This window comes from Fundulus heteroclitus, chromosome 16 (assembly GCF_011125445.2).
Source record: "Fundulus heteroclitus isolate FHET01 chromosome 16, MU-UCD_Fhet_4.1, whole genome shotgun sequence".
NCBI lineage: Eukaryota > Metazoa > Chordata > Actinopteri > Cyprinodontiformes > Fundulidae > Fundulus > Fundulus heteroclitus.
This window is the reverse complement of record NC_046376.1, coordinates 933552-956320: the sequence shown is the minus strand read 5'-3', so window position 1 is coordinate 956320 and position 22769 is coordinate 933552. Positions and strand designations below refer to the sequence as shown.

The 22769-nt window shown below is 44.5% G+C and overlaps 1 protein-coding gene across 3 annotated transcripts in view; it reads right to left on the bottom strand.

Annotated features, from left to right (window-relative positions):
* lrrc4ba (leucine rich repeat containing 4Ba) overlaps positions 1–22769 on the bottom strand; it is a 72188-nt gene extending 49419 nt beyond the window's left edge. The window contains exon 1 of one of the 3 annotated variants that reach the window (XM_012872003.3): positions 22670–22769. The gene's annotated coding sequence lies outside the window, so the exon portion shown is untranslated. Of the gene's footprint in view, positions 1–472; positions 563–22669 lie in introns of those variants that run through there. The other 2 variants (XM_036148140.1, XM_021321432.2) reach the window with 2 other exon arrangements.

Genomic DNA, 22769 nt, shown 5'->3' with positions numbered 1-22769 from the left:
AGAAAAGAGTGGGAACATGCAGCAGCAGCAGACTGATTGCCAGACAGAGCCCAAACATTCCAGCATGTGCACCGATGCAGTCCGGCGTGCTCGTCCTCCCTGGCCTCAGTCTCCGCCGCATCCCTCACGCCCCTCTCCATCACTCTCTCCCTCCTCTCCTCCTCACGCTCCTCTCCATCACTCTCTCCCTCCTCTCCTCCTCACGCCCCTCTCCATCACTCTCTCCCTCCTCTCCTCCTCACGCTCCTCTCCATCACTCTCTCCCTCCTCTCCTCCTCACGCCCCTCTCCATCACTTTCTCCCTCCTCTCCTCCTGCCGCTCCTCTCCATCACTCTCTCCCTCCTCTCCTCCTCACGCCCCTCTCCATCACTCTCTCCCTCCTCTCCTCCTCACGCCCCTCTCCATCACTCTCTCCCTCCTCTCCTCCTGCCGCTCCGTCTCCCACACCTCAGGCGGGCTTCGTGTCCGTACCTCACCTCCTCTGCTGCTTTCTCCACCCTTTCTTTCTCTGCGGGTTCTTCTCTCCACCCCTCTCTCCATCTCGCTCCCACTCCCACGCTGTGCGAAATGGAAGCTCTTGCGGAGACCTGGGGTTGCCATAGTAACCTGCCATAGTAACCACTCACCATCTTGCGTCTCTCCGTCACGTCAGCGGGGGCTCGGGGCGCCCGCCGCCCGGGCTCTGCGCCTCCTAAGGCGGGGAGTCACGGCCCGCTCGCTGATTGGTGCCTTTGGGCCTGGGAAACTTTAAATGTCCGGCGTTCTGATTGGACGGACGAGCGTCACCTGACCAAACAGCTGTAGGTCGCCCCGGGCCTACAGGTGAGACTAAAACTGGCTCTAATGTTCTCTTTTTACGTAAAGTTTCAGTTTAGCAGTGAGCCTGAACGCCTCACCACTGCAACGAAAGCTCAACCACAAGAGCAACGTGAGAACGGACATATACTCACTGACCCTTTTTAAAATACACTTTCTACCGACTGCCTTGGCCTTTTGCCTTCAGAAATAAACGCATTCATGGCGTATTTTCATCCAGCTGTTGGAAATGTTCCTCAGATGTTGCTGCAGATGTATCAGCTGCTATTCCACGATGCAAATCTCCTATTCTTACTACATCCCAGAGGTTCTGGTGGCTGAGGAGGCAGTGCAGACTCTGGTCAATTTTAAATGATTATACATTAAAGGTTGGAAAAACAAAAGGACTTCTTGCACTTGAAATAAAGTGAAATGTTTTTAAAGAGGAAATTTTCCAGCCCATGGTACACTTAGAAACCAACAAAAACAATTCTTTAAATTGGATACTACCTACAAAAACAATCTGTATGAAGCAATAATTTATAATAGATATGCAGAGATTTATTCTAGTCCGGTCACTAAGAAAAAGTCTTGGACGGATGAAACCATATGTGAATTCATAAGATGCAAAAAGTTATTAACAACACCTGATTTTGTCCGTGGTTTTCTGAAAGAGGTCTAGGAAAGGTCCTGAAAGTTCCCTAATAATGTCTGGAAGTGTAAAACAACAGAAGTGAAAAATGTCACTTATATGACTTAAAACTACATTTAATATGGAAAATAATAATTCAGTAAACTACACAGTCATATTGTTATATTTAAGAGTCCGTTTTGTGAGGATTTGAGCTTTAGATGGTGCATCATTATTAACATTTACACATATACCAGAACCTTAAGGGTCAGGAATGAGGTGTCCACAGGTTCCACGGTAGCCTCATGTTAATTGTCTGTGTGCATTTGATGCAGAATAGTGGGTAAAAAGTGGAAACCACATGGGGTTTAATTATGTAACACAAATTAGACTGATTACCTCAACGACTATTTGAGATCTACAAAAACCGTCTGACTTGTATTGCTGGGATGGTTACAGTGCTGATGTATATAGTGCTGGTTGAAGAGTCCCACCGGTTGACTGTGGCATTTAAAGGATGATCAGAGTTACTAAGGGACCCAAAGTGTGCCAAGAAAACAACCCCCCACCATTACACCATAACCAGCAGCACGCTTTCATCTTTTCTACGCCATATTCTCACTCTACCATCTTTATGCCGCAGACAAACCTCTTTAGACAAGACAGCATTTTTTTGCCCAGATTTGGTGAAAGTGTGTGAGCTGCAGCCTCAGTTTCCTGTTCTTAGCTGAACGTGCCAACTGTTCGCTTCTTCTATCTTTGTTTTTTTGTCAAATTTAAAAGCCACTTAAATCCCCTTTCTTGCCCTTTAGAACCTCATCTACACCACATCTATGCCTAAATAGTTTTACTGCTATAGGCTTAGGCTACTGGAGGATATCAGGATCTAATTTTCTCACTCTATAGAGTTCTACTGTTCTTCAATTAAGCATTATGTGTTGTCATTTCTGCTTTAACTTTCTGTTCTCTCTCTTTTTCTTCATAGTAGGTACACCTGGTCTGGCGTTCTGTTAACTGTGACATCATCCAGAGAAGACGGCTCACCCGCTACTACCATCTAATGTAGAACAGATTACTAGATCAATGTGTGCTTCTGTGCTTTTTTGTCTCTCTTGTTGTGTCTCTGTTCTGTCTTCTGTAACCCCAGTCGGTCGAGGCAGATGACCGTTCATACTGAGCCCGGTTCTGCCGGAGGTTTTTCCTTCCCGTTAATGGGTGGTTTTTCTTCCCACTGTCGCTTCATGCTTGCTCAGTATGAGGGATTGCAGCAAAGCCATGTACAATGCAGATGACTCTTCCTGTAGCTCTACGGTTCTCCAGGAGTGAATGCTGCTTGTCGGGACTTTGATGCAATCAACTGGTTTCCTTATATAGGACATTTTTGACCAATCTGTATAATCTGACCCAATCTGTATAATATGATTGAACTTGACTTTGTAAAGTGCCTTGAGATGACATGTTTCATGATTTAGCGCTATATAAATAAAATTGAATTGAATTGAATTAAATGCATGGAGCTTACTCGCTTTCTGTGTAAACAGGCAACAGAACATGTCTACCTAATAAAATGGCCACAGCCTGCGTAATGCAGAGGGTTTGTGGATGCGTGAATCAAAGTGTGAAGGCGTGGCCAGTGTTGGTGAGACTGAGGGAGCGACCTCCCTGCACAGCCAAATGTGAGCTTCATCACAGTGACGGCATGCGGCTCCACTAACTGCCTCCTCCGTGCCTCCCCTCAGGTCCCCCGGCACCGCTGCTGGCACGCCTCTCCGCCCTCCTGCGGAGCCACCATCTCGCCGTGACATCAGCGCCGCCCCCGCCGCTGCCCCCGAAAATACAACAACCTCCGAGCAGATACAAAAAGGACATTTGATTACATGTCATCCTGTGCGACAGCGCGCCCACGCTTCTCTCCAGGCATCTCATTGTGATCTCTTATAGTACCGTGGAAACCAAACCTGGCTCTGTCAGGCTGAATCACACGCACTAGAGGAAAAAATAAAAACTTTAATAAACAACGGCAGCAGGAGGGGAACAGGGTAAAAAAAAAACCCTGTTAAGCATCACACTTTGGTTATGAGGGTTCTAATTTCATGTTTACCCTGTAATTCATGTCTGTTTCATGCCATCTACATCATCAATATTTATACATGGTGAGTAGCAGCAGCAGGATCAGTGTGACTCTACTGTTGCGCCTCCAGCTAGCGGAGCCAGTCAGCGATGCAGACAGAGGAGAGGCCCCAGCCTGACTCTGCAGTGCTGTACTGAGCTCTTATGCCATCGCTGACCCCAAACAAACTCCCTGAAGACTCTGAGGCTGAACGCAGCCGTGCCAGCAGTAGCTGCAAAGCAGGGTGGTCAGGCCTGATTGCCATCATCACCCCACCGCATTTACTAATACACCGAGAGAGAAGATCTCTTCTTCATGCTACACTCAGTAGCAGCTCGCTTATTTAAAACATCAGCAAACAAATCTCATCCTGGAAGTTTTGCTTAACCTTTTTTTGTTTTTTGTATAACGACGTTTGGCCAAGCACTCCTGAACACCTCTCCCAGGACGTTTACTAGCTCACCAGGAAGGAAAAGTCTCCTCGGTTCATTTTTCAGGCATCCCTCTCCACTTTTAGTCATGATGAGAATATGTTCCTCAGGGGAAATCTCACCATTTCTAATTATGTCAGTTCAATGGATTATAGCATTCATTTTTATGCAGTTAACCATTCCCATTCTTCCGACTATTATTCAATAATTAATGCCCCGGACAGCCATCAGGATCCCCAGAGGGCCGACACCCAGGCCTGGGCGGGAGACTCAGGCGAAGCGATCATGGCTAATTGTGCCCACCCAGCCGTCACAGGAAGCTTAGCATTTCTGCAGTCGCTGGGTCAGTGCACATGCACGCCGCTGGCCCCTGGTTACTGCCCATCAAACGGTGGAACATCAACGTCAAGGTTTGAGTTCTTGGCAGTATGTGCAACAGAAACTCAGGTTGTTTTTCAAATATCCATCCTTTCACCGTGTAGCTCACTGCAGCCTACAGTCACTTATTTAGAGTGAAACCCCCTCTGCAATAATTTAATCTATCGTATGTTCATCAAATGATACAATATAATACATTTACAGAGGTTGCACATCCAAATGGCTAATAATCCTCTGCAGCCTGAGCTGACCGGGCATGCTAGCACTGCTGTTAGCAATTTAGCATGCTAACTGTTTCAGCTAATCATTGTAATCGTTCTTGAAATAATTAAATAATGTGTAACACCATTGCCATCAGGCAAAAATGTTTCTAAAAAAGTATAGCAATTTGGTGATTGTTATGCTCACTGTGCAGTTTAAACGTTGATTATTCAGAGATAGAAACTGTAAGGATCCGTGGTTAAGAGCTTTGTGGTATATGCCTAAGATTTCAACTTCTGGGTGGAATTTATTAGTTTTCTGTCTTGGACCTAGAGAATCATTGCTTCAGGCTAAAAACGCTCACACTACGCTCATACAACACCCTAACCTGACTCCGCCAGATAGATTTGCTCCGCATATCCATCTGGAAACCTTCCGTTGAAGTAATTTTGGGAAGGGGCGAAAATACTGGTTAGCTGATTGGCCTATGTTGGTGATAGACGGGCCAAATGAACCAATCAGATTCGTGGTCGCTCTGTTACGAGCGACGATGAAAACACAACCACAAGCCAAGCTACTCTTGCTGCTGCAGGTAAAGGCTCGTTAGCTCAGCAAAGAAATACTCTGTAATTCCGATAAAACTTGCTCGATAGCCACGCTAACGCTAGTTTCATCGGCTGAAGCCGCCATGTTCTTTAGACTGAACTGTCACGCTTCTCGTTGCGTCACACCTCAACCCGCCTCAAAGCCAACGCTGATTGGACGTTCGTTTGGTGAACGGCTCCAAATTTTCTTTAACGGAAAGTAGCCAGACTGATCTGCGAGTGAAACATTGAAAGCTCGCGAGATCAGGATGGTCTCACGAGGCTAACAACACCCACCATGTTACAGCGATATTAGGATACATCACAATGGTACCACCGTTCAACGAAGTTCATTATAAATTCAACCTGGTATTCCCAGGTTATAAAAAACATAATTAAATGAGGCATAAACTGACCGAGCACGTGAACATTAGCGTTAGCATGCTAATGCTAACATCTGCAGCCAGCGATGGGATTTATGTGGACTACTTACAAATTCTCAAAATGCTGCAAATTCCCTCAGTTTTTATTTTTTTATTTTAGGAATACTTACCAACACTGTAAACATACATATATATATATATATATATATATATATATATATATATATATATATATATATATATATATATATATATATATATATATATATATATAAAAATAAATATATTACAAATTACAACATTCAACTGTTGTTTTTATTTTGTGCTCAGTGATGAGGGTGTACTCTATTAGCAACACAAGCCAATAAAAATATAAAATATAAAATATATTTTTTTAATTGTATGCTCTTCAGCAATAAAGGAAGGTGTTCACTCATAAAATGTTGAACAGCACTATTTGATTTAAAAGACAAAAACAGAAGTGTTAAAAGACTGCTTATTAAAACCATTATTACCACATGTGGAACTTGTGGCAGCCGCATGTGGATTTTGGGATTCGTGTTGATGACTTTCCCACTTTGATCTTTGCTGACATGGAGCTCAGAAATGTTAGGGTCTAACTAAACATAGGAGGCAACACCACCACATGTGGTCTCATCGTTGTTTGTGTCTAGACCTCGAGGGACTTACGTCACATATGCCTGTTTTAATACACGCTGCCTGGGTCACTCCTACTATTATGAGGAAAATAACTGGTGGTTTTAAAAGTCATGGCATAGAAACAAGTTAATGTTTTTTAAAAGAGTTACCATGATATTGGTGAACAGCAGCAAGTCATCTGAACAGCAGGCCAAATGCTGCATAAGCAGAAAGCTAATCTTAGCTGTAAGACACAATTATAATAGGCGATAATATTATGTACACTATGCATGTTTATCTGGACATTTCTGCTAAATTCAATAGCAGTGTTTTGTTTTCTATATTTAGCTTTAGCATTCCACAACCCATTTTAAAACAACGCACTGTATTAGCTGACAGTGTCTTAAATCTTTTTACAATGCGTCTGACGGAACTAGAATTTAACTCTTAATTTTTCTCCTTAGCTGAAAAATCTTTGATTTGATAATAATTGCCATGAGTCCATAAAACAGAATAACATTCTTTTTTTTAAATACTATAAAACTGCGGCTCAGTTTTCATTTTGGTTAATGTTCTGTTGAATATGCAGGCAGCAGAAACAGGCAGTTGAGAGAGAAAGGCACACACAGCCATCATGAACACCATGATCCTTTTAAGTGCGCCTTAACATGGTGATCCTTGTGAAAAAGCTGAGAAATGCTCAAAAATAAATACATTTCCTGGACTTTTTTATGAGTCCGATACGGAAACTGTTTGTTCTCATGTCACAACAGTAAAAATAATGAGTAAAAATAATGAAAGATATGCTACTGCATTATTAGCAATACTCCAGCAATCCATATTGTTTACACACAAAAGGAACATTTCCACACTGTGATGTTGAACAGTACCATGAACATACTTATTATTTTAAATAAATACCATCAGAAATCCAAAGCAACAGTTTATAACAGCAGTAGGATGTATATGATTGGCAGCCATTTTGGATTTTAAGTGTTGGGGTTGATAAGAAACTACAAAGACCAGGCAACCACCATTTAGAAAACCAACTTTATGAAGTAGTCCTGTTCAATTTTCATAGTTTTGGAGTGGAAAATTCAGACTTCTAGGTAGGAATGGAAGGTTAATGCAGGCTGTAGCAACGTGTTGCCATTTTTCTTTACCCAATAGAAATGATGCTGCAAAAATTACAGAAATATTGTGAAGTAAAATATCCAAGTACTCACTTGTTACAAGTCTAAAAAATATATATTTCCTTTTTTAGGAAAAGATATTTAATAGCTTTTAGTATTTCTAACCTTTTCAGCTGCTTGAGAGAGTGAATATAGTGCAAAATAAAAAAAGAGAGGCAGGAAAGATTCATCAGCGTTGCAGATTTTTTACTTTGTCATTTAAGACTAAATTATGCGTGTGTTCTTGCGACACATTACTAGATTTACTTTGCCTGATATTGCTAAATGCTCTCCCAATCTACAACCATGTTCTCTGTATAAGAAGAATGTGGTGACAGAGAATTAGTGAACATTCCTTACAGAGCAGCAGTATCATCTGGTTGAGAGCTCATGTTGCTGGATTACTGAGGGACAGACGGAGGTTGTTCCTGCAATTTAATAATCATTATCATCTTTATCTGTCATTGTACCTTGGTACATTTCACTGAAATGTGTCCATCCCGTGGAGCAGGGAGCTGCCATCGTGCCATGCCCAGGGAGCATTCAGGGGCTGAGGGTCTTGCTCAGCAACCCAACAGGCAGTCTGTGGGATTCAAACCAGGAACCTTTCATACGTGCCCTGCTGTAAGCACTAGGCCTCCAGTCCCCGGGGATTTTCAGCCTCTTTTGGCTGATCAGTGACTCTCCCCTCAGCCTTCAACCTGTGCACATCAGCAAGTTGTGCCGCCATCAATCACTGACACCTGGCTCTATGAAGAGATCAGCAACCAGCTTGGCCTGATTAGAGCGGTTCAAGTGTCATCTATTATGTCGGCGCCGCTCCCCCCCCACTGCTTTATGCTCAGGAGTCAACATAGTCGCTGCATGCGCTGAACCCACGTGACTTTTAAGGTAAGGCTTACTCTCACTGCGTTTTACAGCAGCAGCATAAACGTCGTCGGCTCTTTTATGGTGAAAGGACGCAGAGAGGCGAGCTGCACTCTCACCTGATTGGATCCAGTGAGTCTTTATTTGAGAGATTCACCGTCTTTGACTTTGGCCAGAGTAATCATTTATATGCTGGACGCCCTTCATGACCTTTATCACCTCATCTGTTTGTTTTGGGAGGATTTGCGGCGACTTTTCAGCATCTCCTCCAGTAATAATCCATAACAGCTCGTATTTCCTGCGGCGGCGGAGCTGCGGGGGGGGGGGGGGGGGGGGGGGGGGGGGGGGCAGAGCTTTATCTCAAAGTCACACCCTTCCCTCCAGGACAGGTGTGCTGCTGTAATTTACCATTTCAACGTTTACCTGCTTACCAGCCCATCGGCGAAGCCACAGAAATCAAAGAGCAGCATGGCTTGAGCCCGCAAACGAGGGAAATGGCCCGTTTAATTTGTGACACCAGACACTGAGACTTGGTGTTTAATTTAACGGCTGACAGTTGAAATGAGTAGGATGGCTGCATGCTGTCTCTAATGAAATGTTCAACACCTTCTGTAGATTTAGTTTTTTCTCTGCTGCTCAGCTTCTGAAGATTGGAAACAAATTGTTGCATTAATTGTTAAAGATGGGGGAAATTTTCCAGTTTAATTTCAAAACACAATTACTGTGTACTGAATAAAAAAAGACCTATTTATTTTACCTTGGTTAATAAAAGAGAAGAAGCAGAAGCAAAAGAGAGGGAATGAACAGAAAGAAAATCCACCTTTCCCCCTTTTTAGCCAATCTATTCACATCATCCCTACAGCTCATATACTGTATATATATATATACTGTATATATATATATATATATATATATATATATATATATATATATATATATATATATATATATATATATATATATATATATATATATAATATTTAATACTGATTATTACTTTATCCTTATGTTATTTTGATTTGGATATTTTAGCAGAAGATAAATAAAGGTTGAACCCTCGGATTGAGAAGGAAGTTAAATCTTTTCTCTTTTCTGCTCTTTATGGAGTAAACGAGCTGATATTAGCTGGTTAATTAGCGGAGCGTTCCACCAGGGTTGCTCCATGCTGCTCCTAGCTTGCGTTGCTCTTACCAACCTTTGGATCTGGACCTTTCCTCCTGTAAAGTCTTTGCTCTGTTGCCCACTTCAGCCAGCCAGCTGGATTTTATCACACAACCAAAATAAACCCTTAAATTAGCCTTTAGGGAGGATCTTTCCAAATAAATGCAAATAATACTTTTATTTCTGTCGTATTGTTCTGTTTACACCATTATTGTTTGCTCACCACCAATATTGTGACTACGCTCACTGTCATTACGCTGCTTTGTCACTGGGATGCTGTGATTAGATCCAAACTTGGTAATTAAGCTTTCCTCCCCACCAATTTGTTGCTATGGTTACACCAAAAGGCACTCGGCTGATCGGTCCCTCATGATCACTTCTCTGCTGCTGGGAAGCTGTGCTTGGTAGACACAGACGCTCACATGTCCTCATCAATCTGTGTTCACTTTGTCATTTTAGAATCACAGGTAAATTTTCTACTTTTGATCAAAGCTCTGCTAGATTCTGCCTTTTGTTCTTCACGCCTCACGCCTGCTGTGACCTTCCCTTAATGTGCACCACCTGCATGCACGTGCACACATAGGTAAAGCAAGCCCTTTTTTTTCCTTCATTAATCATTATTTAAAAATAACGCTGTTTGGTACAAAATTTAACATTATAGCACGGCTGAAAGCGTTGCGTGGGTTCTGGCTTGACATTTTCTAAAAAAACAAAGGGAAGAAGGGGGGGGGGGGTCACTGAAAACACTTGCCTTCTCAAAATGAAACATGAGAACTGCATCCACGCACGGCATAGCCTACACCATGTGACCTCATGAAATCCACGGTTTCACAGCCTTGTCCAGTTGTTTACTGATGTTTGTTAGATTTAATGAATGGAGAGTTTTAGAAATTGTCAGGATTCTCTGTGTTGGCTGCTAACTCTACTCCGCAGGTGTGCTTAGTTGGCTGAGGAGGCGTGGTCCACACCTGCAGCTCGTTGCAGGCGGCTTCCTCTGGCTTCTTAAGCAGAGCACTGGCAGATGGAAGACGCCGGAGCCTTAACCAGTCGTGGTACGACGTGGCCTCAGTCCCAACTCTCGGAAACCAGCTTGTGAGTTTTTTGTTGCTCATCCTTTTGAGTAATTTTTGTACCTCTCTGTGCTCCAGATTTTGGTGCTTGGATGCACTCACCTGTCTTGACGTCTCGTCCGAAGAAACAGACCAGCAGACCTGTCGGCTCAGATTTTGCTCTGGCGCTCCCCTCATACTTCCTGGAAATTACCCAGCGAGGGCTGAGATCCCCCTTTCCCGGGTGCTGTTGGTTCTGTGCTCACTCTGGTCAATCCATCTGTCAACCGCTGCCGATGAGGTCATCTCGGATTCCTCACCAGCTACATCTGCCGCCCTCAGCCACTAGCCACCTATCTCCATCAGAGTAGTCACATAGAGTTCTCCTGACGCTACTTCTTCCCGGTTAGGTCCGCCCTGCCTAATGGTAAGCAGCGCAACTCTTAGTCGGTTTTTCTGGCTTTCCTTATGAAGAACTCACGTGCTCTCTCTCTTACAGTCTCTCCAGCCTTGACGTTCTGACCCAGCCGAGTACCAGTAGTCCGTCCATAAACCTGCTTATTTTTCCTTTAATAAAAGAACTTAAAACTGTGTTTTGCCTCCCGTTCGTATCTGCATGTGGGCTCGTCATCTGAAAACCATGACAGAAGAAGGCTCCGGCCACCAAAGTCCAGCGGATACGTTCGGGCGGCAGTTAGCCGCACATCAAGAACAGATGCAGACGTTAGGTTTTGCTGTGAATTCCACTCAGGAACAACTTCAGAGGTTAGCCGCGCAGGTTAGCTTACTAGTGGACACAGTTACTTCCGCGAAGACGTCACTTGTCACTCAAGGTCTCGCAACCCCGCCTTCCGACGCCCCCGAGCATGGAGAATCAGGCTTGGACTCCACCACTTGAGGGCGCGTCACCTTGTCCGGAGAAATTCTCCGGTGACGACGGAAGTTGCGGAGGTTTTCTTTTCCAGTGCAAGCTGGTGTTCAACCGTTCACCCCAGACTTTCGCCTCTGATGAGGTAAGGATATCTTACGTTTTACGCCTGTTAACGGGTAGGGCTCTTAGGTGGGCTGAGGCTAGATTCCCTGATTGTCAGTCATTTGGGACAACTTTTCAGGATTTCATTACTGAGTTTAAGACAATTTTTGCACCGGAGTTGGATTCGGCACAACAGTCTCGACATCTCCTCACCTTGAAACAGCGTGGTCGTCGAGTTTCAGATTTTTCTGTGGAGTTTCGTACATTTGCTGCGGTTGCAGGTTGGCAGCCGAGACCGTTAAAGGCAGCTTTCTTTCAGGCTCTAGACGAGTCATTAAAGGACGAATCAGCTCGGGTAGAGGAACCAGAGGACTTTGAGGAGTTTGTCGCGCTAGCTATTCGCTTGGACTCTCGGTTACGCAGCCGAAATCGGGTTAAGTCCAACCTTGCCTTGCAACCATCCACCTCCACAGCTTCTTTTCCTATCAGGAGGGAACCCCGTTCCTTTACACCTCCTCCCGAACCCATGCAGTTGGGGCAGGTGGGTCCCTCCAAGAAGGAACGTCAGCAGCGATTCTCAGAGAACTTATGTCTTTATTGTGGAGGTGATGGTCATTTCCTCAGAGATTGTCCTGTTCGGCCAAAAGATCGAGTCCGCCGCTCTTAACGGGGGGATCGGTGGACAAGTTGGGATCTATTCCCCGGGAGACTGTTAAAGTTTCATCTGGTTCTCGTTGTTGTCTACCTCTTACTTTAATATTTGATCAGGAGAGTTTTGATGTTTCGGCTCTAGTAGATTCAGGTTCTGATTTTAATCTTATTGATCAAGCGGTTGTGGACCAGCTTCGTGTACCTGTGGATCATTTACCCGAACCACTCCAGGTCTCATCATTGGATGGGCAAAATTTGACCCTTATTACTCATCGCACACGACCTTTGGAGGTGATAGTTTCCGGCAACCATCGAGAACAACTTTCTTTTTTTGTCTTCCCGGTTAAGCGTTCACCTGTGGTTTTGGGTATAGCTTGGTTAAGGGTCCATAATCCGCAGTTCAATTGGGCTGAGTCCCGATTAGAGTCATGGTCACCTTCTTGTCATTCCCGTTGCTTGCAGTCTGCTCGACCCGTAGTGGTCTCCTCTTCCCTAACTAATTCCGGAGACGTTATTGATCTGTCTCGCGTTCCTGAGGATTACCACGACTTGCAGCAGGTCTTTAGTAAGACTCAGGCTTGTTCTCTGCCCCCACATCGCCCATACGATTGTGCGATTGACCTGTTACCTGGGGCCCCCTTTACCGGCGAGTCGACTCTATAACATCTCCAGGTCAGAACGTCAATCGTTGGAGAAGTACATTGGTGAGTCTTTGGCTACGGGGTTAATTCGTCCTTCTTCTTCCCCATTAGGGGCTGGGTTCTTTTTTGTGGGAAAGAAGGACGGAACCCTTCGACCCTGTATTGATTATCGAGGGCTTAACCAGATAACGGTCAAGAATAAATACCCACTTCCTCTATTATCATCAGCCCTTGAGCCAGTCCAGAATGCCAAAGTTTTCACTAAGCTCGATTTGCGCAACGCTTATCATTTGGTTCGGGTGAGACAGGGGGATGAGTGGAAGACAGCTTTTAAGACTCCGTTAGGTCACTTTGAGTACCTAGTAATGCCTTTTGGCTTGTGTAATGCCCCAGCAGTGTTTCAGGCATTAGTGAACGATGTCCTGCGGGATTTTTTGAATGTTTTTGTGTTCGTCTATTTAGACGATATCCTGATTTACTCTCGTGACCTAGATCAACACAAACAACATGTTAGGCTTGTTCTCCAGCGGTTGCTAGAGAATCGCCTGTTTGTAAAAGCCGAAAAATGCGATTTTCACCAGACTTCAGTTTCTTTTCTCGGTCTTATTTTGGAGGGGGGGGCAAGTAAGATCAGACCCAGAAAAGATTAGAGCGGTAACAGAGTGGCCAGTTCCTGAGTCACGTAAACAGCTTCAACGGTTCCTAGGGTTCGCTAATTTCTATAGGCGATTTGTCAGGAACTATAGTCAAGTAGCTTCCCCGTTACATGCTCTTACCTCCACCAAGGTTCCTTTTTTCTGGAGTCCTGAAGCCGATGAGGCGTTTAAGAACCTTAAATCCCGTTTTTCCCAGGCTCCTATACTAGTTCACCCTGATCCTTCCAGACAATTCACACTTGAAATAGATGCTTCCAACACTGGTGTAGGAGCGGTCCTCTCCCAACAGTCTGAGACAGATAATAAACTTCACCCTTGTGCATTCTTTTCCCGTCGCTTGTCCCCTGCTGAACAGAATTATGATGTAGGCGATCGGGAATTATTAGCTATTAAGTTAGCCTTGGAGGAGTGGCGGCACTGGCTAGAGGGATCCGAGCAGCCCATCATAATTTGGACAGATCACAAAAACCTCTCCTATCTGCAGACAGCCCGCAGACTCAACTCTAGGCAAGCCCGTTGGTCATTATTCTTCTCACGATTCAACCTCACCATAACCTACAGACCAGGCTCCCGAAACATTAAACCCGATGCGCTTTCTCGTCAGTTTGCTCAAGTGGAACAAGAGAGACAACCGGATTTAATTCTTCCTCCATCATGCACAGTTGGAGCTTTGCATTGGGACCTAGAGGACAGGATTAATCAGGCCCTGTTATTAGATCCGGATCCTGGTACGGGCCCACCGGGATTAAAGTATGTTCCCCGATCTGTTCGTCCTGAGGTTTTACGTTGGGTTCACGATGCCAAGTTTTCCGCCCATCCGGGCATTTATAGAACCCAGTCTCAGGTGTCTCGGCGATTCTGGTGGCCATCGTGGACCAAGGACGTCAGAGACTACGTTTTAGCCTGTCCTGTCTGCGCCCAAAATAAGTCGTCTAACCAGCCGCCTTCTGGGTTATTGAATCCGCTTCCGATTCCCAAACGTCCATGGTCTCACATAGCTGTCGATTTCGTTACTGGACTCCCTGTTTCCCAAGGCATGTCAACTATCTTAACTGTGGTTGACCGTTTTTCCAAGTCCTGTCATCTCATACCCATCCGTAAGCTACCTAACGCTCTCCAGACTGCCCAACTCCTCATTAAACATGTTTTCAAGCTCCATGGAATTCCTGTTGACATTCTCTCTGACCGGGGTCCCCAGTTTGTTTCTCAGGTCTGGCGGCACTTTTGCTCTGCTCTGGGTGCCCGTTACACGCTCACCTCCGGATACCATCCTCAAACCAACGGTCAGACTGAACGAATGAATCAACAATTAGAAACCACCCTCCGTTGCCTCACGTCATCTACTCCTTCCGACTGGAACAAGTTTTTGCCTTGGGTAGAGTATGCCCTGAACTCTCATATCACCTCAGCCACGGGACGTTCACCTTTTGAAGTTGCATTAGGATATCAACCACCACTCCTACCTTCAGACGAACTCAGGATTCCCTTCACCTCCGTTAACGATTATATTGCTCGCTGCCAGAAAATATGGAAAGAGACAGTTACAGCCCTCACTCGCACCGCAGAGCGGAGCAAGAGGTTTGCCGACCAGCACCGCAGACCAGCTCCCCATTATCGCCCCGGTCAGAGGGTTTGGTTATCATCCAGAGATGTTTTGACTAATCCATCCGCCAAGAAACTTGCTCCCCGGTTTACAGGTCCCTATGAAATAGAAACAGTCATCAACCCCACCACTGTCCGCTTACGTCTTCCTCCTCACTCTCGTGTTCATCCCACTTTTCACGTATCCCAGATTAAGCCTGTTTTGGACAATGATTCTTACCCTCCTTCCGGACCCCCTCCACCCTCCCAGGACAGTCAGAGTTCTCGCGTCTCCAGGATTGTAGATGCCCGTCGACGTGGAAGGGGTTACCAATACCTCGTGGATTGGGTGGGTCGCAGCTCGGAGGATCGCTCATGGGTATCTGCAGCCACCATCGCCAATGAGGAATTGATCCGAGACTTTTGGTCTACTCAACCCAGCACATCTTCGTCTGGGCCGCCAGGAGGCGGCCGTTGAGGGGGGGGGTAGTGTCAGGATTCTCTGTGTTGGCTGCTAACTCTACTCCGCAGGTGTGCTTAGTTGGCTGAGGAGGCGTGGTCCACACCTGCAGCTCGTTGCAGGCGGCTTCCTCTGGCTTCTTAAGCAGAGCACTGGCAGATGGAAGACGCCGGAGCCTTAACCAGTCGTGGTACGACGTGGCCTCAGTCCCAACTCTCGGAAACCAGCTTGTGAGTTTTTTGTTGCTCATCCTTTTGAGTAATTTTTGTACCTCTCTGTGCTCCAGATTTTGGTGCTTGGATGCACTCACCTGTCTTGACGTCTCGTCCGAAGAAACAGACCAGCAGACCTGTCGGCTCAGATTTTGCTCTGGCGCTCCCCTCATACTTCCTGGAAATTACCCAGCGAGGGCTGAGATCCCCTTTCCCGGGTGCTGTTGGTTCTGTGCTCACTCTGGTCAATCCATCTGTCAACCGCTGCCGATGAGGTCATCTCGGATTCCTCACCAGCTACATCTGCCGCCCTCAGCCACTAGCCACCTATCTCCATCAGAGTAGTCACATAGAGTTCTCCTGACGCTACTTCTTCCCGGTTAGGTCCGCCCTGCCTAATGGTAAGCAGCGCAACTCTTAGTCGGTTTTTCTGGCTTTCCTTATGAAGAACTCACGTGCTCTCTCTCTTACAGTCTCTCCAGCCTTGACGTTCTGACCCAGCCGAGTACCAGTAGTCCGTCCATAAACCTGCTTATTTTTCCTTTAATAAAAGAACTTAAAACTGTGTTTTGCCTCCCGTTCGTATCTGCATGTGGGCTCGTCATCTGAAAACCATGACAGAAATTAGACCAGTTCACTGCCTTTGTTTTATTCCAAATCTTCATTATTAAGACGTTGAAGCCAAAAGGGAAGAAAGGATAACCTCAACCATTTAGCCGGAGAATGTCAAGTAGCTCTCACAATAACGTGTTGAAACTGAAACCATACAATATTTTATAATTACAGCAAAACTCTGTCCTGTGAGGGAAAAGTCCTCTTCACTGAAGGAGTGGGGATTCTATTGAGAGTTCACACAATGCAAGTTACTATATGTAGAAAGCTAAATATATGGAGCAGTATACAAAAAACGATGGATAAATAGGAATATGTTACTTATCTGTCTATTTGATTTTATTAAACAGATTTTAAACATTGAATGCTTTAATAAAAGGACTATTGTTAACATGAATTACTGCCTCGCTTCTTTGTTAAATAGTGGGATTTTGTACACAATCCTGGATGCTTTGTTTTTATTTGATTCATTCAGAGAAGAGTTTATATCCATTTCAGGTCAAGATACTTTTTAGGATTATTTAATATATTGTTTGGTTAATAAAACATAATAATGCACAATATGGCTTTGTTCTGTCTGATTTTGCTTAACATTCATTTACTTATTCAGTGACATCATCCAAGTTACCATATTTGATCAGGCAGGTATTGATTAAATTGAAAATAAGTGTGGGACTTAAATATATCCTTCTTTATCTAATAATTAACAAATTGTGTGATAGTTGCTGGGTTTTGTTGGCTTGAGCACCTGCCCCCCCAAAATGTCTGCATACGCTCGGTCACCTGGTGCCAAATGCACAGAGGAGACTCCAGACATCCAGGAATCTTTTACCAAAGAAATCCCCTCCATCCTGAAGACGGTGGTTTGCTCTAAAAGACCAAATGTCTGCAGAAACCATCCAGTTTGGGTAGAACAACGGCACCAGCTGGACCAAAGGAAGGAAACTTTCTCTGTACTTTCCCAAGAGATTCTGATGGAAAAGTTAAAGGATTATCCTGTGGCTCCAAAGCTTTAGTCTTCCCTTTTTTCACCTTTTTAATCTGTTCTCCTGGATTAACATATCATAAAAGTCTGATATAAACCACTTAAACAGCTTTTATTTTTATCACATTATGTTGCCAAAAGTATTCCCTCATCTCTCTTCCCACACATTTAGACCTGAGTTACATCCCATTATGAGTTGGTAGTAGAGATGCACCATCCAGGTTTTTCTGATCCGATCCGATCCGATACTGATCTGATATCGATCCGATATTACTGTTGAATGAATAAAGCGTGTACCTAGCCGTGTGAGGGAAGTTATGGGGCTTGAAATAAACATTGTTACAGAAAAAGTTCTGCATGTTCTTTAGCGTGGTGCTTTTGGAGGTGCTTATTTAAGTCTGTGGTGCTGAATCTACCAACCTTACCCCCCCCCCCCCCCCCCCCCCCCCCCCCCCACACCCCACCCCTCGCAGCTTACGCCTTACAGATGCTGCATGCTGCAGTCGGACCTGTTGGTGCATCAAGTTTGAAATGTTTCCAACTAGCAGACGTGGTTCGGTCCGGTACTTGCTCTATGCTGCTCTGCGATGCAAACATAGAATAGAAATGACTAGATCGGCGTAACTGAATGGCTGTGTATGATATTAGTAAAAGAAAAAGAAATGACTGGATCGGAATGCTGGATCGGCATCAATCATCTGATATCCGGTCTAGCTAATTATTCAGTATCAGAGCCGATATCTGATCTGGGTATCGGATCGGTGCGTCTGTAACATACGAGGCTCCCACAGGGTTTAAGGGTTTGTTTTTAGATAAAATTATCCTTTGTTGCAGGAAAGCATGTGTGTGGTCAGACACTGATGCTGAACAACACGCTTGGCTCGCAGTTTTCTCTCTAACTGATCCCAAAGGTGTTCTAGAGCAGGCAAGTCAATTCTTTAAAATGTCTTTATTTCTCTATGACCAGATTTCTTTTTTCAATCTTGTTGTACTTGTGACAATTACAGTAAGGTTTGTTCTGATCTATTCTCTTCTGGTTCTGCCAAGCCAAATTTGCTCATCCGTGTCTTTGTTTTTCTGCAGCGGTGGCCGATCCTGTTGGAACAGGAAGGGACCAAACCCCAAAACGCTGTCGCCAAGTTAAGAGCAGGAAATTGTCTAAATAGGTCTTTATATGCTGGAACTGCATGATTGCCAGAGAGAAAGCTTGATTCATCATTCTAGAAAACACACCTCCACTGCTTTGGTGTGCAGTGCTGGTGGGCTTTACACCACTGGAACCCCCACTTTACATTGTGAGAAGGCTTGGATGTAGCTGCTAGGCTTTAAAACCCAAACAGCCATTTTTGTCCTAAGTAGCTGAATAAAACTCTTTTAGAGCCATAATGTCACATGACTTTTGGGAAAAAAAGATCATTTTTGTTGCTCTTAAATAACAGCTAATTTATTTCTTTTTTAGGTGTTAATATAGAGGGAAATGAAAACCTTGTGCAAAAAGCATTGTTAGCTTATCTTGTATGAGCTGTTGCTATTCGAGGAAAATAATGTAAACAGAAAGCACACAGTTTCCAACCTAATGACAAGAAGAATTGATCAAAAAAGATATTACTGCTACTTTTAGTGTCATTGTGTTGAGAAAATCTGATGCAATCATTCCATGAAAAAGCTGTAAACCTGCTAAAATGTGTATTATTTTATCTATGTTCAAATATGGCTGCTTTTTTAAAGGATTTTTGACCATTTTAAGATTATTAAGAGCCAATGTGGACGGTCCAAAGCTCCACCTGAGACTACAGGTTGCAGAGCCCAGAGCTAAGCCAGGGGAATCCGTCATGAAGCTCAGGCTGTTCTTACAAAACTCTGAAGGCTAACTTTGATAACTGAACTCTGCAGAAGTGTGTTAACCTTTGCAGACTTTTACAAGTTGCCATTATTGCCAGTTATTTGTTCTGAAACCACTAACAGCTGGCTCTGGAGTATCAACTGGTGAGAAAATCTCACATGTGGACGCAGTGCACAGCTGGCGTGCCATCATGGAGCGATGCAGATTCCCAGAGCTCCTGAGGGCGAGCCACTCTGCCACAGACAGGAAGCCGTCTGCAGGCCTGGAGGCTCAAACATTCACACCTGTAGCAGCGGAAATGGTTTAAACTGCTGGTGGACGCATGGTTGTGTCACTGTGGTGTAACTTTATGTCTTTAATCAGCTTAGAGAAAAGAGCTGTACGTTTTTATTAACCTTTGCTATGTGCGTGTGGTTGGGGGGTATGTTATGTTTATGTCTTATTTTATGTCTTTTTATCAGTTTTATCAGCAGTAAGTAGACAAAAACTGATTATTATTAGATGTGGCTTTTTCCGACAGACTTTAATAAACTGTTAGATTTTCTGTGAAGATTTATTTTAACAGATATTAGGAAAACATAGATATAGGTAATACTTTTAACTTTTTAAATGCAGTTTTCTATCTCGTTGGTCATGTGCAGACAATGCTTCAGCTGACTGATTAGATTTCTGATGAAATCATGAAGCTTAGCATATTTTAATGTAGCTGAGTCCCAGGTGGTCCTTTTTGGCTTTACAGTCCACTAAACATCCATGAAACATTTTCAAACGGCTGAATTTGTCTTGTGTCGTAGCCTTCTTTCAGCCAGGTGACCTGCAGTGCACAGCAACAGGTTGGGGAGGGGCGGCACAGCTTTACTCTATGCAGAAAGTTTTGTGGGTTTGAAACCAGATGGCCGTTGCCAGAAAGTAATTCTCTCTCTGATACAAAGATGAAATTCTGGATAATCTGACTGAAAATGGGAATGTGCTCACCAAAATAAAGGCGTCTGTCGTCAGCGGCTTCCTCGTAGGGACCGACCTGCTCTGAATTGATTTCAGCTTAGGTAACTCTCCGGTTCGAGGAGAGGGAGGAAGGGAAGTTGAAGATCAACAAATCCTGGTGACATTTCAGCCTCGCTTTTCAGCACAAACATGTCTTGATATCTTAAAACGGTGTCACCGCTCACTAGGCTGGAGGACCTTGGCCTTAAATATGATATTATGTGACAAGCTTCCCGCGAAACTGTGGCCTCGCAGTGACTGGTGCTGCTGCACGCTCCGTAATCGTCAGATGACAAAGGCTCACTTCCTCACAGCACAGCGTGCACGCTTTTACAGTCAGCATAAAAACTTACCATCACCTTAAAGTTTTAGCACTTTGGATCCAGGGAAGTAAATTGTAAAGTGGAGGCACATAAATAGTATATGCCGTGGTCATTCTCTTGATAAAGCTCGAATGGTATTTAAATTTACAAGTACTGTAAAGAGCAGGGTGGGTAAAATCTGCAAGATGCAAAATTCAAGCTGCAGAACAGATATGAACAGAAAAATACATCTCCATATATATATATATATATATATATATATATATATATATATATATATATATATATATATATGGAGATGTATTTTTGTCTGAGTGCTGAAGGCTTCATTGCACAACACTGAACTTTGCGTATCTTTGTATTCAGTGCCTTTCTCTGATACCGCTGAATAAAATTGAGGGCAAGCAGCTGCCTTTAGAGGGCATCTAATCATTGAATAGCATCTGATGGTGTGAAATCTGATCTGAGGATAAATGCAGCTGTTCTCTGAAGGCTTGTTAGAGAAGACCAAGACAGATCAGAGGGAAAGTCAAGGGAAGCTTTGAAGCTGAGTTAGGATATAAAACAATATCCTCACAGAGGTCAGAGAGACAGCTAAGATGCCCATAGTAACTCTGGAGGAGCTGGAGAGATGAGATTCACTGCTCAGGTGGAAGGGTCTGCCAACAAGACAACTGCTAGTTGTGTAATCTACAAATCAGACCTCCATGGAAAAGTGTTGAGACAAAAGCCGTTGTTAGACGTGAAAGAACACGAAAGAAGGTGCTATAAAATGTCATTTGTGGCAGAGAGCTAAGAGTGCGTGCATCGCCCCGAACACATGATGAAAACACATGGGAAACGGAGCGGTGGCATCATCATGCTGAGTCTGTGGAAGATGCATGAAGAGAAATACCAGAGCAGTCCCAGAAGAAAACCTGCTAGATGCTGCAAATGAGCCTGACCCTAAAGAGAGCCAACGGTTTAAATCAATCATCAAGTTATGCGTCATAAGGCCCAGTCAGTCCAGACCAGATAGAGTATCTGATGCAAAACATTAAAAACGCATGTTTACAGAAACGTTTGATCAATCTGACTCAGACTGAGCTGTTCTGCAAAGGACCGCTGGCAACATTTTCACCCGGGCAAAACGTGGTAAAGACATTTCTCAAAAGAACCTGGAGTCGTAAAAAAGGAGTTTGTTGAATCCCAATTAAAGGAAACAGAGAGAAAACACAGCAAACAGCTCCTCTGGCCAGATGAGACCAAATCTGAACCTCTTGGCCCGTCTGCAGCAGAAAGCTGACCACATGTAATCCCTCTGAACGCATAGCAGCGGTGAAACAAAGCGAAGGCAGCATCATGCTGTGGGATTGTGGGTAAATTGGTCAAAATTACTGTGAAGACATCAGAAGCTAAAAGCTGTTATAGGCAGCTAAGATTTTCAGACTGAGGTGGGCCTAAACATACAGCAGAGCTACAGAGGAATGGTCTGGCCCATAAATCCCATTAAAATACACATTTAAGAAGCATGCAATCCTCTTCTAAGCGTTCCCTCCTTCTGCCGAACCTTATTTGTGTAGTTTATTCCTGCTCAGTTGCCACATTTCACCCTCCAACATCCCGCTAATATCTTTATTCCCTCCCGCACAGAGGAAAAAAAGCCAGGAGATCATCCAGCTGCTCCTTTTCTTTCCGCACTGGTCCCAGTCCGGTCGGATTTCTGCGAAAACCCTCCACATTAACATTTAAATCCCCTCATAACCGCATGGTAGCGTTGCAGACAGAGCCAGCAGATCATTCATCGGCTCTAATCTATCCGCTCCTTGTTCTCAGACCAGGGCTCCTTTTGCTCAAAGCTTAACCCGCCGCGCGTAAAATCCCGCAAGGAGCCTGCGCGTTTCCTCCCACCTCCAGATCTGGGGTTGTCGGTGCGGGCCGAGAGAAGCAACAGACTGACCCGAGCGGGAAGGGGTTAAATAAGTGGATTTTAGTGGAAGCTGTCAACAGCTTGCGCAACAGTGGATGCTGCTTCTCTCATGGCCCAAGGTTACAATAACTGGCACAAAAAAACAAACAAGCAGCCAAACAGCGAGGAAAAGTTTGGATTATGGAGAGAAAATATGAATATGTCTGACATGTGACTGTCTGATCACTCGTGTGATTTCTAGATCGGCGTCAGAGAGCAGGCAGCAAGGACGGCTGGAGCTCGGCGGCCAGGCAGCAATCATCGCCTGGGTATGAATTTCCCAGCGCCTCAATGCGCTCGGAGCATACGCACTTATCTGTGCGGCCACGGCGCGCACACACCAGCACAGCAGTCATCATCACACAGAACGTGCATCAGTGAAAGTCATCCAGACTTACCATTTTTAAAAAAATCCCTTAACGCCGTCATAGAGTCCAAAAAACGCAACGTCGCTCCAAGCTTTCCTCAAATAAGCGCGTATTCCACTGCAGAGCCGCA